The following is a 12386-nucleotide window of genomic DNA, read 5'->3' on the forward strand; positions in this document are numbered from 1 at the left end:
TTCTGCTATCTAGGCAGTAAAATAACCAATGACGGACGGAGCAAGGAGGACATCAAAAGCAGACTCGCTATGGCAAAAAAGGCATTTCTGGCCAAGAGAAGTCTACTAATATCAAATACCGGCCTTAATTTGAGGAAGAAATTTCTGAGGATGTACGTCTGGAGTACAGCATTGTATGGTAGTGAAACATGGACTGTGGGAAAACCGGAACAGAAGATAATCGAAGAATTTGAGATGTGGTGCCATAGACGAATGTTGAAAATTAGGTGGACTGATAAGGTAAGGAATGAGGAGGTTCTACGCAGAATCGGAGAGGAAAGGAATATGTGGAAAACATTGATAAGGAGAAGGGACAGGATGGTAGGACATCTGCTAAGACATGAGGGAATGACTTCCAAGGTACTAGAGGGAGCTGTAGAGGGCAAAAACTGTAGAGGAAGACAGAGGTTGGAATACGTCAAGCAAATAATTGAGGACGTAGGTTGCAAGTGCTACTCTGAGATGATGAGGTTGGCACAGGAAAGGAATTCGTGGCGGGCCGCATCAAACCAGTCAGTAGACTGATGACCAAAAAAAAAAAAGGGGGTCATCGAGACTGGACTGCGGACCAATGGAATCATGTCTCCTGGTCGGATTAATCCTGTTTATTGTTAAAACAGGTCTATGGTCGTGTCGAGATTCGCCCTCATCCAGGAGAACGGCTCTTAGAGTCATGCAGCAGCGAGTCACGGACGCAGGCCAATGGGAGCAGCAATATGTTATGGGGTACATTCACCTGGGCTTCCTTGGGACCTACGGTTGTAATCGAAGGTGCCATGACGGCCGAGGGCTACGTGAACATTATTGGATACTACCTGTAGCCCCTTACGGTTGATGTCTTCCCCAGTAGCGACAGCATCTTCCTGCATGATACACTACTGGCCATTAAAATTGCTACACCAAGAAGAAATGCAGATGATAAACGGGTATTCACTGGACAAACATATTATACTGGAACTGACATGTGATTACATCTTCACTCAGTTTGGGTGCATAGATCCTGAGAAATTAGTACCCAAAACAACCACCTCTGGCCGTAATAACGGCCTTGATACGCCTGGGCATTGAGTCAAACAGAGCTTGGATGGCGTGTACAGGTACAGCTGCCTATGCAGCTTCAACACGACACCACAGTCCGTCAGGAGTAGTGACTGGCGTATTGTGACGAGCCAGTTGCTCGGCCACCATTCACCAGACGTTTTCAGTTGGTGAGAGATCTGGAGAATGTACTGGCAAGGGCAGCAGTCGAACATTTTCTCTATCCAGAAGGGCCCGTACAGAACTTGCAACACGCGGTCGTGCATTATCCTGCTGAAATGTAGAGCTTCGCAGGCATCGAATGAAGGGTAGAGCCATGGGTCGTAACACATCTGAAACGTAACGTCCACTGTTCAAAGTGCCGTCAATACGAACAAGAGGTCACCGATACTTGTAACCAATAGCACTCCATACCATCACGCCGGTTGATACGCCAGTATGGGGATGACGAATACACGCTTCCAATGTGCGTTCACCGCGATGTCGCCAAACACGGACGCGACCATCATGATGCTGTAAACAGAACCTGAATTCATCCGAAAAAATGACGTTTCGCCATTCGTGCACCCAGGTTCGTCGTTGAGTACACCATCACAGGCGTTCCTGTCTGTGATGCAGCGTCGAGGGTAACCACAGCCATGGTCTCCGAGCTGATAGTCCATGCTGCTGCAAATGTCATCCAACTGTTCGTGCAGATGGTTGTTGTCTTGCAAACGTCCCCATCTGTTGACTCAGGGATCGAGACGTGGCTGCACGATCCGTTACAGTCATGCGGATAAGATGCCTGTCATCTCGACTGGTAGTGATACGAGGCCGTTGGGATCCATCACGGCGTTCCGTATTACCCTCCTGAATCCACCGATTCCATATTGTGCTAACAGTCATTGGATCTCGACCAACGCGAGCAGCATTGTCGCGATACGATAAACCGCAATCGCAATAGGCTACAATCCGACATTTATCAAAGTCGGAAACGTGATGGTACGCATTTCTCCTCCTTACACGAGGCATTATAGCAACGTTTCACCAGGCAACGCCTGTCAACTGCTGTTTGTGTATGAGAAATCGGTTGGAAACTTTCCTCACGCCAGTACGTTGTAGAAGTCGCCAACGGCGCCAAACTTGCGTGAATGCTCTGAAAAGCTAATCATTTGCATGTCACAGCAATCTTCTTCCCGTCGGTTAAATTTCGCGTCTGTAGCACGTCATCTTCGTGGTGTAGCAATTTTAATGGCCAGTAGTGTAATTGCCCGTGTCACAAGACCAGCATTGTGCTGCAGTGGTTTGAGGAGCATGATAGTGAACTCACGCTGATGTCTGGACCACCAAATTCAACTTATGTGAATCCGATGAAACCCAACTGTGACACTATCGAACGCCAGTTCCGCGCGCACAGACCAACCGCCCGTAAATTACGGGAAGTGTGTGACCTGTGCCTAGGCATCTGCTGCCACAAACCTTTGGACACCTATCAAGTACTTGTCGAATCCTTAACATGCAGAATCACTGCTGAATTACGTTCCAGAAGTGGGCCAACAATCTTTTAAATAGGCGTCACAATATTTTGGCTCATCAGTGCATTCTATACTGGCATTCAGATACACACTGCCGTACTGGTACAATGCACATCGTGGAATTCTCATGTCGTCGCATTGTCGCAAGTGACAGATGAAATGAACCTCATTAATCTTAAGTTCACAGTCACAGTACGTGTCCAAGCAAACGCCCGCTAGTAGTTCCCGATGCTTTATTATAACTACGATCGCAACATTCATAAAAATTTTAAAACATATTCATCGCAAGAGTGGGCAAAGACTGTGGGGTGGTAACACTAACGGGAAATTATGCTTGCAGGCGACGTAAAATGTGCAAAACTGGTCGTCTCTTCCTTTCCGACTTCGTACAGTTGTGTTGAGTACAGAACCGCATAGATTCCAATGTGATGATGTTGCCCAGGAAACCGCCACTGGCAGAACCTCGTACGTAGTTCATATTAGCTGTCTGGTATGACAAACGTTGAAAAACTAATATTTAATTTTACAGCAAGTCAGGTTGACTGCATATTAACGATATGCCAGTGTCGTGAATACGGCATACTTCTTTTTCCATATGTGGAAGGGGTTCAGGGAGCTGAAATGCTGCGTTTAAGAAGACTAAAGTCTTATATCGATTTGCGATCTGGTTTTTGTGGCTCATTTAGAAAAAATACCAACTCCATCGTTACGAGTAATGATGCAGTAAGAAATAAAATGAAGTAATTGTTGCATTGGGATGAGAGGTCCTCTTTTAATTTGTGATTTCTACCGTCTTTCCCCAGCTATTGCCTGCACAGTTTCGAGTGCAGTGAAAAAGTAGTGCGCGCAACCGGCAAAACTATAAACCCATACACAAACTGACATTCTCAGACATCTTGGTATAATTATATTTTCTTTTAAAGTTCATAGAATTGTTGAAATCATGTTACCTCCAAGCGCTATAATTAAAAATGATTATTTATGATTTTACAACGAAGAATATTTTTATTGATTTTTGCATCCTAACAAGTGGTATAAATTTGCTTCAAGTGCAGGGTTACAATATTTCAATAAAAATCAGGATACAAACCCCCATTTAATGCCTGAAAGTATGCTGTCTTCACGTCGCCATGCTGTGTGATAACAAGTCTTGTGAAGCCTTTTCTTTCACGTCAGTTATTGTTTTTTATTGTAAGTTATTTCGAATTTATCACTGAACAACACATTTCACTTCACAACTTTTTGGATTACCTAGCTTGCTCTTTAGTCACTTTAGATCTTATATTTACAGATCTTTACTTACTTGGGCTAAGGAAACTCCTGCCAGGTTAGCATATAATAATGACAAACATTGTAAACGTGTCTCTAACTGGTAATTATGAGCTATTCACGAAACAACTTTTTGAATTTCTATACACGATGAACCAATACTATTGGAGATTAGAGTCACTCACAATTTCTTGTAACCTAGCTCTCCTCGCGTAATTTTCAAACAATTTAATAGGAACCAGTAGCATTCCTGCTGGTAACATTATTACAGATATATCCAAAAAGATGATATAAGTTCTGCAATAAATTGTATGTCAAACCATGATGATCAACTGCTGAAAAAAATAGCAGTAGGTGGAGAACCACAAGAGTAATAAGCAGGAAGAGAACCGAGGAATTCAAGACCTGCTTGTGGAATATGGACTGATTCGATATACACACCACACCTCCTGTAAATTAAAAGTGTGAAATATCCCATAATTTAACCCCGTCTACTTTAAAACGTTTTTAGTAATTACCTCACACCATTAGATTAAATGATCTTAAGCTCTGGTTTGAAACTGGCATCGAAACATTACGCAAAACTAAGAGAAGATTGTATTTCACATAAATATTGGTTACCAATTGGGGGAGACCAAGAGATCAATACACTAAGCAGATTCAGAAGGATGTAGGTTGCAGTAGGTACTGGGAGATGAAGAAGCTTGCACAGGATAGAGTAGCATGGAGAGCTGCATCAAACCAGTCTCAGGACTGAAGATCACAACAACAACAACAATTGGTTACTGAATGAAATCACATTACAAATGTATTGTATTTTTTTTTAACAAAGTCATCTGAACATAAAAAAACATGTAGTTTAAAGAGCTGTCAGCTATTAGTTCGTTATTTGGCTATAAACAAATTGCCTCACTTTCGCCTTTCATTAAACATGTTATAAAGTACTGTATAGACGGAAAGGTCAGCTGACAGCGTGAGGAATCATGTTGAATACGTCCTGTTTAAAACAGCATCGTTCTGTTCGTTTCACATGATACGCGCCCCACTAGTAGCTGCTAGGAACACTTCGAAGATCTACAACAATTTTCACACTGTCTACACTGACACTTACCTCCTCATGCGTTTCCAGATGGAACAACAGAGGTCCCATAATATTTATACTGAAGAAGTATTCCAACAGGAGTGTCTCGTCAGCTGAAACATTTTACTCAGTGGATATACTCCTGAGGTAATGTGGAGCATCTGTAGCACTCTGGGATTTGCAGTTGGGGGATGAGTGTTAACACGCAGTACGCATGCAGAGAAAAGTCTGTTGCGGAGTACCTCAGGGTAAGCAGTGGTTCTCTCAGCACTGCGTTGGGCAATGTGAATACTGTAAAGAACTGTGAATTACTTTCTGCCATTACACTCCCAACAGATAATGCTATACTGCACCTTCATTTTAAAGCATATGATGTAAGGTCAGCATTGTATAATAACAATGCCCTTCGCAGTGGATTGTACAAGATGCATAACATACGTTTGTAAGAAGACGCAAAGCCTCACAAGATGTACGAGAGTGTAGCACTATCTATCGTCGTATTAGGGAAAATGGAACACAGACAGGGAGTTTAGGTAAGAAATTGAGGGATTTAATCTGAGTGATTGATTATGTTAGTGATGGACATTTGTTGCAGAGGATTAGACAAGCTACTTGTGGTATGGTTGGGGCGGGATCAAGAATGTGAACTGGGAGTAGTTCTGCCAGTGTGTGGTGGTGTCATTCACGTGAAATGTGGAACGAGCTGCCAGTCTGACTTTATGTATGATACAGATATTTTGAAGGACAGTTGTAATGAAAGTAATTATGTCTTCTATGGAAGGGTTGGAAGGTAGGGAGTTGTTAAAATGGAGCGCTGTTTACATGGAGTGAATGGCTCACAGGTTTTCTTTGTAGCAGAGGGTCAGCCGCGCACTTGTAGGGGTAGGTCAGGTGGGATGTTACATTGAGGTAGGAGTACATTCATCTGTCTCCTCAGACGACATGTCAGCAAGCACTAAAGAACCGAACCAGGTGTTCTAAAATGTGGAGGTCCGCACTCAATTTGCTCTTGCAGAGCCAAAAGCAATTGCTAGCGTTTAGTCATAGGCAAATCATGTGTGTAGTATAAGAGAAGGAGAATGGATCAGGAATTACTCACAAAATCTTAGCTACCTTAGGGTTTTGCTTATACGCTAAAGCGGTTACGAGTCGATAACATTACTTTCGCTCCAATTCATCACAACTGGCAGCCAAATCCCAGTCTGTATAATGTGCATAGGATGTTAACAACAGAACATGGAGTGTGACCACCTTAATCTTCATCTGCCCGCGACGCAGGAACGTTGCTTTGTGAAACGAACTGTGGTGTTGTGAGGTGATCATTGATTTCAGAGCCACTGTCCGAAAGACCAGAGTAAGTGTCACCCCTTCTGAGTTTTTGCAAACGACCTGCAGAGGGCCCTAGCGAGAAGTTTACGTCACTGTTGTTTTAAAATTGTCATTTATTATCGTTAAAACAGTTTCAGTTCTCAAATTAGCACAAGTACTTTGCTTATAAAGAGCCTCAAAGAAAAAGTGTTGTGAATAATGAAAATTTCTCGTGAAGGTTTTCGATGGACGAATTTTTTTATTGCGATTTTCGTAAATGCTAGATTCAGCAACAACGCTTCGTATCTCTTCATTCAGTTTTCAATAATTAATTAATTTGAGAAAAATGTGACTAAGTAGATTTCCCCAGTGTATTAACTGGTGTTATTCTTGTCGGGTATGCAGAGGAATCATAGAGTCATCTAGACATATTATTTCAGGGGTATCTAGTCGACCTCTTCAGGTGAGAACGCTGTTTGCCTAGTGCAAAAGGTTCAAATGGCTCTGAGCACTATGGGACTTAACTTCTGAGGTCATCAGTCCCCTAGAACTTAGAACTAGTTAAACCTAACTAACCTAAGGACATCACACACATCCACGCCCGAGGCAGGATTCGAACTTTAGACCGTAGCGGTCGCGCGGTTCCAGACTGCAGCGCCTAGAACCGTTCGGCCACTCCGGCCGGCTTGCCTAGTGCAGATCTGGGTCAGATAAAAGAGGATGTAGGTTCTTTATGCAAGCATTTCACAAAGGAGGATTCCGTGGTTATAGTGGGTTGTCCGGGAAATAGCATTGACAGAGACTCTGAATATTCCATAGAGAGTGACCTGGTGAAAATAGTATCATCAACGAAGCATACGAGTGTGGGATTTGTGTCTGTGCTGAGACGCCATGATCGGTCTTATTTGAACTCTACCGTCGGGGGGGGGGGGGGGTGAACTTGGAGTTGGAGTGGCTGCTTTGGACGGATAAAGGGTCCCATATTGGTTTGATTCCCGTGAATGCTATCGATAGGTGGGACTACACTAGGCATGGCCTTCACCTCAATAGGAAAGGAAAGGGAAAATTGTCTGGGTCGATTGCAGTAAACTTAAGGGGGAACACTGTCACAAGTGGTAAAATACCAGTGGTCACAGGTGTAAGAGAGATGCCTTTTTTAGGATAGGGAAGGGGGAAAGAAAACGAGTTTTAAGAGAGATTGGCAGATACACTCAGTTTGAGAAAACAGATGAACAGGAGTCAGATTTTAGCATACAGCCTCCATTTAAACAATGTTTAACAGAAAGTAATCAAAAACTGTCAGTTCATCTTCGCCAAAGCAGTTATAATACCATTAGTATGCAGTGTCAGTTATCTTTATTACATCAGAACATTCCGGGACTCAGAAATAATGTTGATGAACTACTCATTTGTATTGATGAAATGAATTCATCTAACAAAATTGACATAATCTGCCTCTCTGAACATCAAGTAACCACTGGTATAGATATGTCAGACATTTCAGGATTTAAGCTAGCTTCCTGCTTCTGCAGAGTAGATATGGATGGAGGAGGAGTTGCCACATTTATTAAAAACTGACATAAATTCAAGAACATTGACATTAATAAATTCTGATTAGAGCAGCATCTAGAAGCATTTGCAACAGAAGTAGAGTTCCATAACAGATCCTATACAATACTATTTACCGAGCACCTGCAGGGAATTATAATCTATTCATAAATCATCTAGAAGATCTATTGGGTTACTTAACAGGAAGAAACAAAGAAATTTTGATTGCTGGGGACTTTAATACAGATTTTCTAATGCAATCTTCCAGTAAACATTTACTGCAGTTAGTAATGTTGTCTTTCAATCTAACTCACCCTGTAAACTTTCCAACTAGGATCACTAAATCCTCAAGGACAGCCATTGATAACATTTTTATAGACAAATCAAAGGAACTAAATCATATCATAAAACTTGTAATAAATGGACTATCAGATCATGACATGCAGCTCCTTGTTTTAGATGTAAATTCTAAGCAGATTATCAAGAATGCTAAATCTGAGTACAGGAGAGTAGTCAATCAACCAAAAATTGAGTGTTTTAGAAAACTGCTCAACGATATGAACTGGAAAGATGTTTATAGTGCTCATGACATGAATGAAAAATATAACACATTCATGAACAATGTCAGTACCATGTTTGAAAACTGTTTACCTCTAAAAGTTACTCAAATTAAACAGACGTCTGTAATAAAACCATGGATTACACAAGGAATAAAGATTCCCTGTAAGACAAAAAGGAAAATGTATCCGTCGACTAAGAATAGCGCCAATGCTGATGATTTACCTAAATACAAAGAATATTGTAAAATATTAAAAAAAGTAATTCAGGCATCTAAACAAATGCACTATGAGAAGAAGACAGCAATGTCAGGGAACAAAATAAAAACAATATGGGATATAGTGAAAGAGTAGACTGGTAGAACCAGAAAGGAACAGGAGCAAATAGCATTAAGGGTAGATGACACATTAGTAACCGATGGACATAGTGTGGCAAATCTATTTAACAAGTACTTTATATCCATTACTGATAGAATTGGATTGTCAGGATCAGTAAATAATGCCCTTGAATATCTGAAACTAGCCTTTACAAATAGCTTCAGGTACATGAATATGTCACTCACTTCACCAAAAGAAATAACTTCCATAATAAAATCCTTAAAAACAAAGCATTCTGGTGCTTACGATGAAATATCAACAAAGTTAATTAAGGCATGTTCTTGTGAGTTTAGTACAATTCTAAGTTAGGCTTCTTGTGTAACCAGTCAATTATAACTGGGACATTTCCTGTCTGGCTAAAATATGCAGATGTTAAGCCTCTATTCAAGAAAGGGGATTAAGAGATACCATCAAACTACAGACCGATTTCACTTTTGCCAGCATTCTCAAAAATTGTAGAAAAAGTAATGTACAGGCAGCTTCTGAACCATCTGACCACAAATAACATATTATCAATAACACACTTTGGATTTCTGAAGGGTTCTGATATTGAGAAGGCTATTTACACCTACCGTGAAAATGTACTTAATTCATTAAATAACAGATTACAAGAAGAAGGTATTATCTGTGATCTGTCAAAGGCATTTGATCGTGTGAACCTCAACATACTTTTAAATAAATTAGAATTCTGTGGTGTCACGGGCAGTGCTGTGAAATCATACCTCGCTAACAGGAAACAAAGGGTGTCAGTGGAAGGGACTAGTGAATTAAGTCATCAGTCATCATCACAATGATCAGAAATTATATGTGGTGCCCCCAAGGATCCATCTTACGGCCGTTGCTTTTTCTTGTGTATATTAATGATCTCTCATCAGTTACACTGCCAGAAGCAGAGTTCCTTTTGTTTCCAGATAACACAAGTTCAAAAAATGGTTCAAATGGCTCTGAGCACTATGAGACTCAACTGCTGAGGTCATTAGTCCCCTAGAACTTAGAACTAGTTAAACCTAACTAACGTAAGGACATCACAAACATCCATGCCCGAGGCAGGATTCGAACCTGCAACTGTAGCGGTCCTGCGGTTCCAGACTGCAGCGCCTTTAACCGCACGGCCACTTCGGCCGGCTGATAACACAAGTATTGCAATAAATAGTATGTCGAGTGTAGTTCTAGAAAGATCTACTAATGATATTTTCATGGATATCAATAAATGGTTTAAAGCCAACTCACTGACATTTAACTTCGAAAAGACTCACTATATACAATTCAGAACCTGTAAGAGGTTTCCACCCAACACATGCATATAGTATGAAGAAGAGCAGATAGAAGAGGTTGACAGTCTTAAATTCCTGGGATTACAACTTGATAATAAATTCAGTTGGGAGGAGCACACCACAGAACTGCAGAAATGCCTTAACAAATCTGTGTTTACAATTCGAGTGTTATCTGACATAGGCGACATAAAAATGAAAAAGCTTGCATACTTAGCCTAATTTCATTCCATAATGTCACATGGTATAATATTTTGGGGTTACTCTTAAAGTCAAAAAAAAGTTTTCAGAGTCCAAAAGCGTGTAATACGTATTATTTGTGGAGTAAATTCACGGACGTCCTGTAGAAACCTCTTCAAAGAACTGGGTATACTAACTACTGCCTCTCAGTATATTTACTCCTTAATGAAATTTGTCCTAAATAATATATCTCTTTTTCCAACAAACAGCTCAGTTCATACATACAATACTGGGAACAAAAATGATCTGCACAAGGACTTAAAAAGCACTTACTTTAGTTCAAAAAGGGGTCCACTACTCAGGAACACTCATTTTCAATAATTTGCCAGCAAACATAAAAAAATTTGTTACAAATAAAGATCAGTTTAAAAGGAGCCTGAAAGACTTACTAGTGGCCAACTCCTTCTACTCCATGGACGAATTTTTTAATAGAAACAAATGATATATTGTATATATTCATACTATTAGTATTGTTACTTCAGCTAAAAAAAACAGACATGTTCCACATCCACGAGGATCTCCTCAGCACGGAGCTATGGAACGAAAAAATAATTTAATCTAATCTCTAATCTCCCTGACATTGATTCACACCGTTAACAGTGGTCCTTTTACACGCCCGCGGACGGCCAGAAATCGTTACTGCTGGTCCCTAAAGTAAGTGAAGTTACAGCGGGCCAATTATGAAAGCTGACAGAAACAATGAATCGCTATCGAGCATCTCTGTCAATACATCCCGCCGGCTAAATCAAAAACCGTTGATTTTTAATGTCACATAAAACGGAATTCCATATATTACTTAAAATTTGTGCACAATTCACAGGGGTCCTGTGGATGTTGGCAAGGAGGGCTTACACCATCTCGGATGCGAAAAGCCTGACACGACAGCAGAATGGCTACACTGACAAACAAATCCATCGTGACTTCGAGTTTGTACCTCCGCCAGAACAAATAGAAGATATATGAAGATCGGTTGCTCTCCTACCATATGCTAGGGCGTATCCCCAAAGATGGAAATGTACAACATTGCTTCCGTTGTTTTTTCTCGAAGTTCGAGGCTTCATTGTGAAAAAATCTATGCCCATTTCTTTCTCCCATCTTTCAGACAGCATACGAATGCCGCGGCATAAGGAGTGGGTGGCTTTTAATGAGATCCATGAATCGGTCCAATTTTGTGCTTGTCCTTATGGCCGGGAGTGCTGGTCAACCAGACCGTAATCCAATGATCGAAATTGGTGGTAGGCAGATGGAGCAATTTCGAGAGAATACGACGGATGGGGCAGGACTTATTTTTTCAACATTTTCAAGTAAGTTTTGAAGGGTTTTGAGAATGGGCTCGAACATTTTCATGTTGCAGAAGCACCTTTTCATGTCTGTCGCTGTATTGTGGCCATTTGTATTTCAGTGGTCAGATCAAACACAACTGCTTTCGATAATGATCTCTTGTGTGGTTTCAGTGGCTTCGAAAACCTTCTCTTTTCCACCACCATGCCGGTCTTCGTTGTCAGAATCACTGTTCCCGAAGAGTTGAAACCATTCTCTGCACGTTCTTTCACTAACAGGTGTCTCACCGTAGGTCTTACCCAGCATTTTATGAGCATCATCCGCGGATTTATTCGTGTTAAAGCAGAAAATAAAAATTTTCCGCCGATGGCGAAAACTTGGTTCGTTAGCTGACATATTCAATCAAGAATAACTTTACGATGGAAACACAAATCGACTAATATTTTAATGGTATTATGTTTACAAACGTCTAAGCTTACGGCCTACCTCCTGCACCATCACTTAACGCTACTGCCATCTATCGCAAAAATGCGGAAGCAAAGTTGTGTGTATTTCGTAGGCCGGCCAAGATTAAAGCTCCCCTTGGTTCGGTAAAAGATGGTCTAGGACCAAGAAAGTCCGGCATTTACAAAATCCCTTGCCATTGCGGAAAACCATGTATTGGCCAGACAATTAGCACCATTCAAGACAGATGTGCTGAGCACCAGTGCATCGCCAGACACGGTTATTACAAACTGAGAAATCTGCGCTATCTAACCGGGCGACGCAGATTGATGCATAGTGAGACACAGATAGCTTCCCCTGCGTCTCGCAATTGGCACTAAATGTAAAGAAATCGACTGAAATTAGATTGGTAGAAAAC

Source organism: Schistocerca serialis, chromosome 5 (genome assembly GCF_023864345.2).
Source record: "Schistocerca serialis cubense isolate TAMUIC-IGC-003099 chromosome 5, iqSchSeri2.2, whole genome shotgun sequence".
NCBI classification, from domain to species: Eukaryota; Metazoa; Arthropoda; class Insecta; order Orthoptera; family Acrididae; genus Schistocerca; species Schistocerca serialis.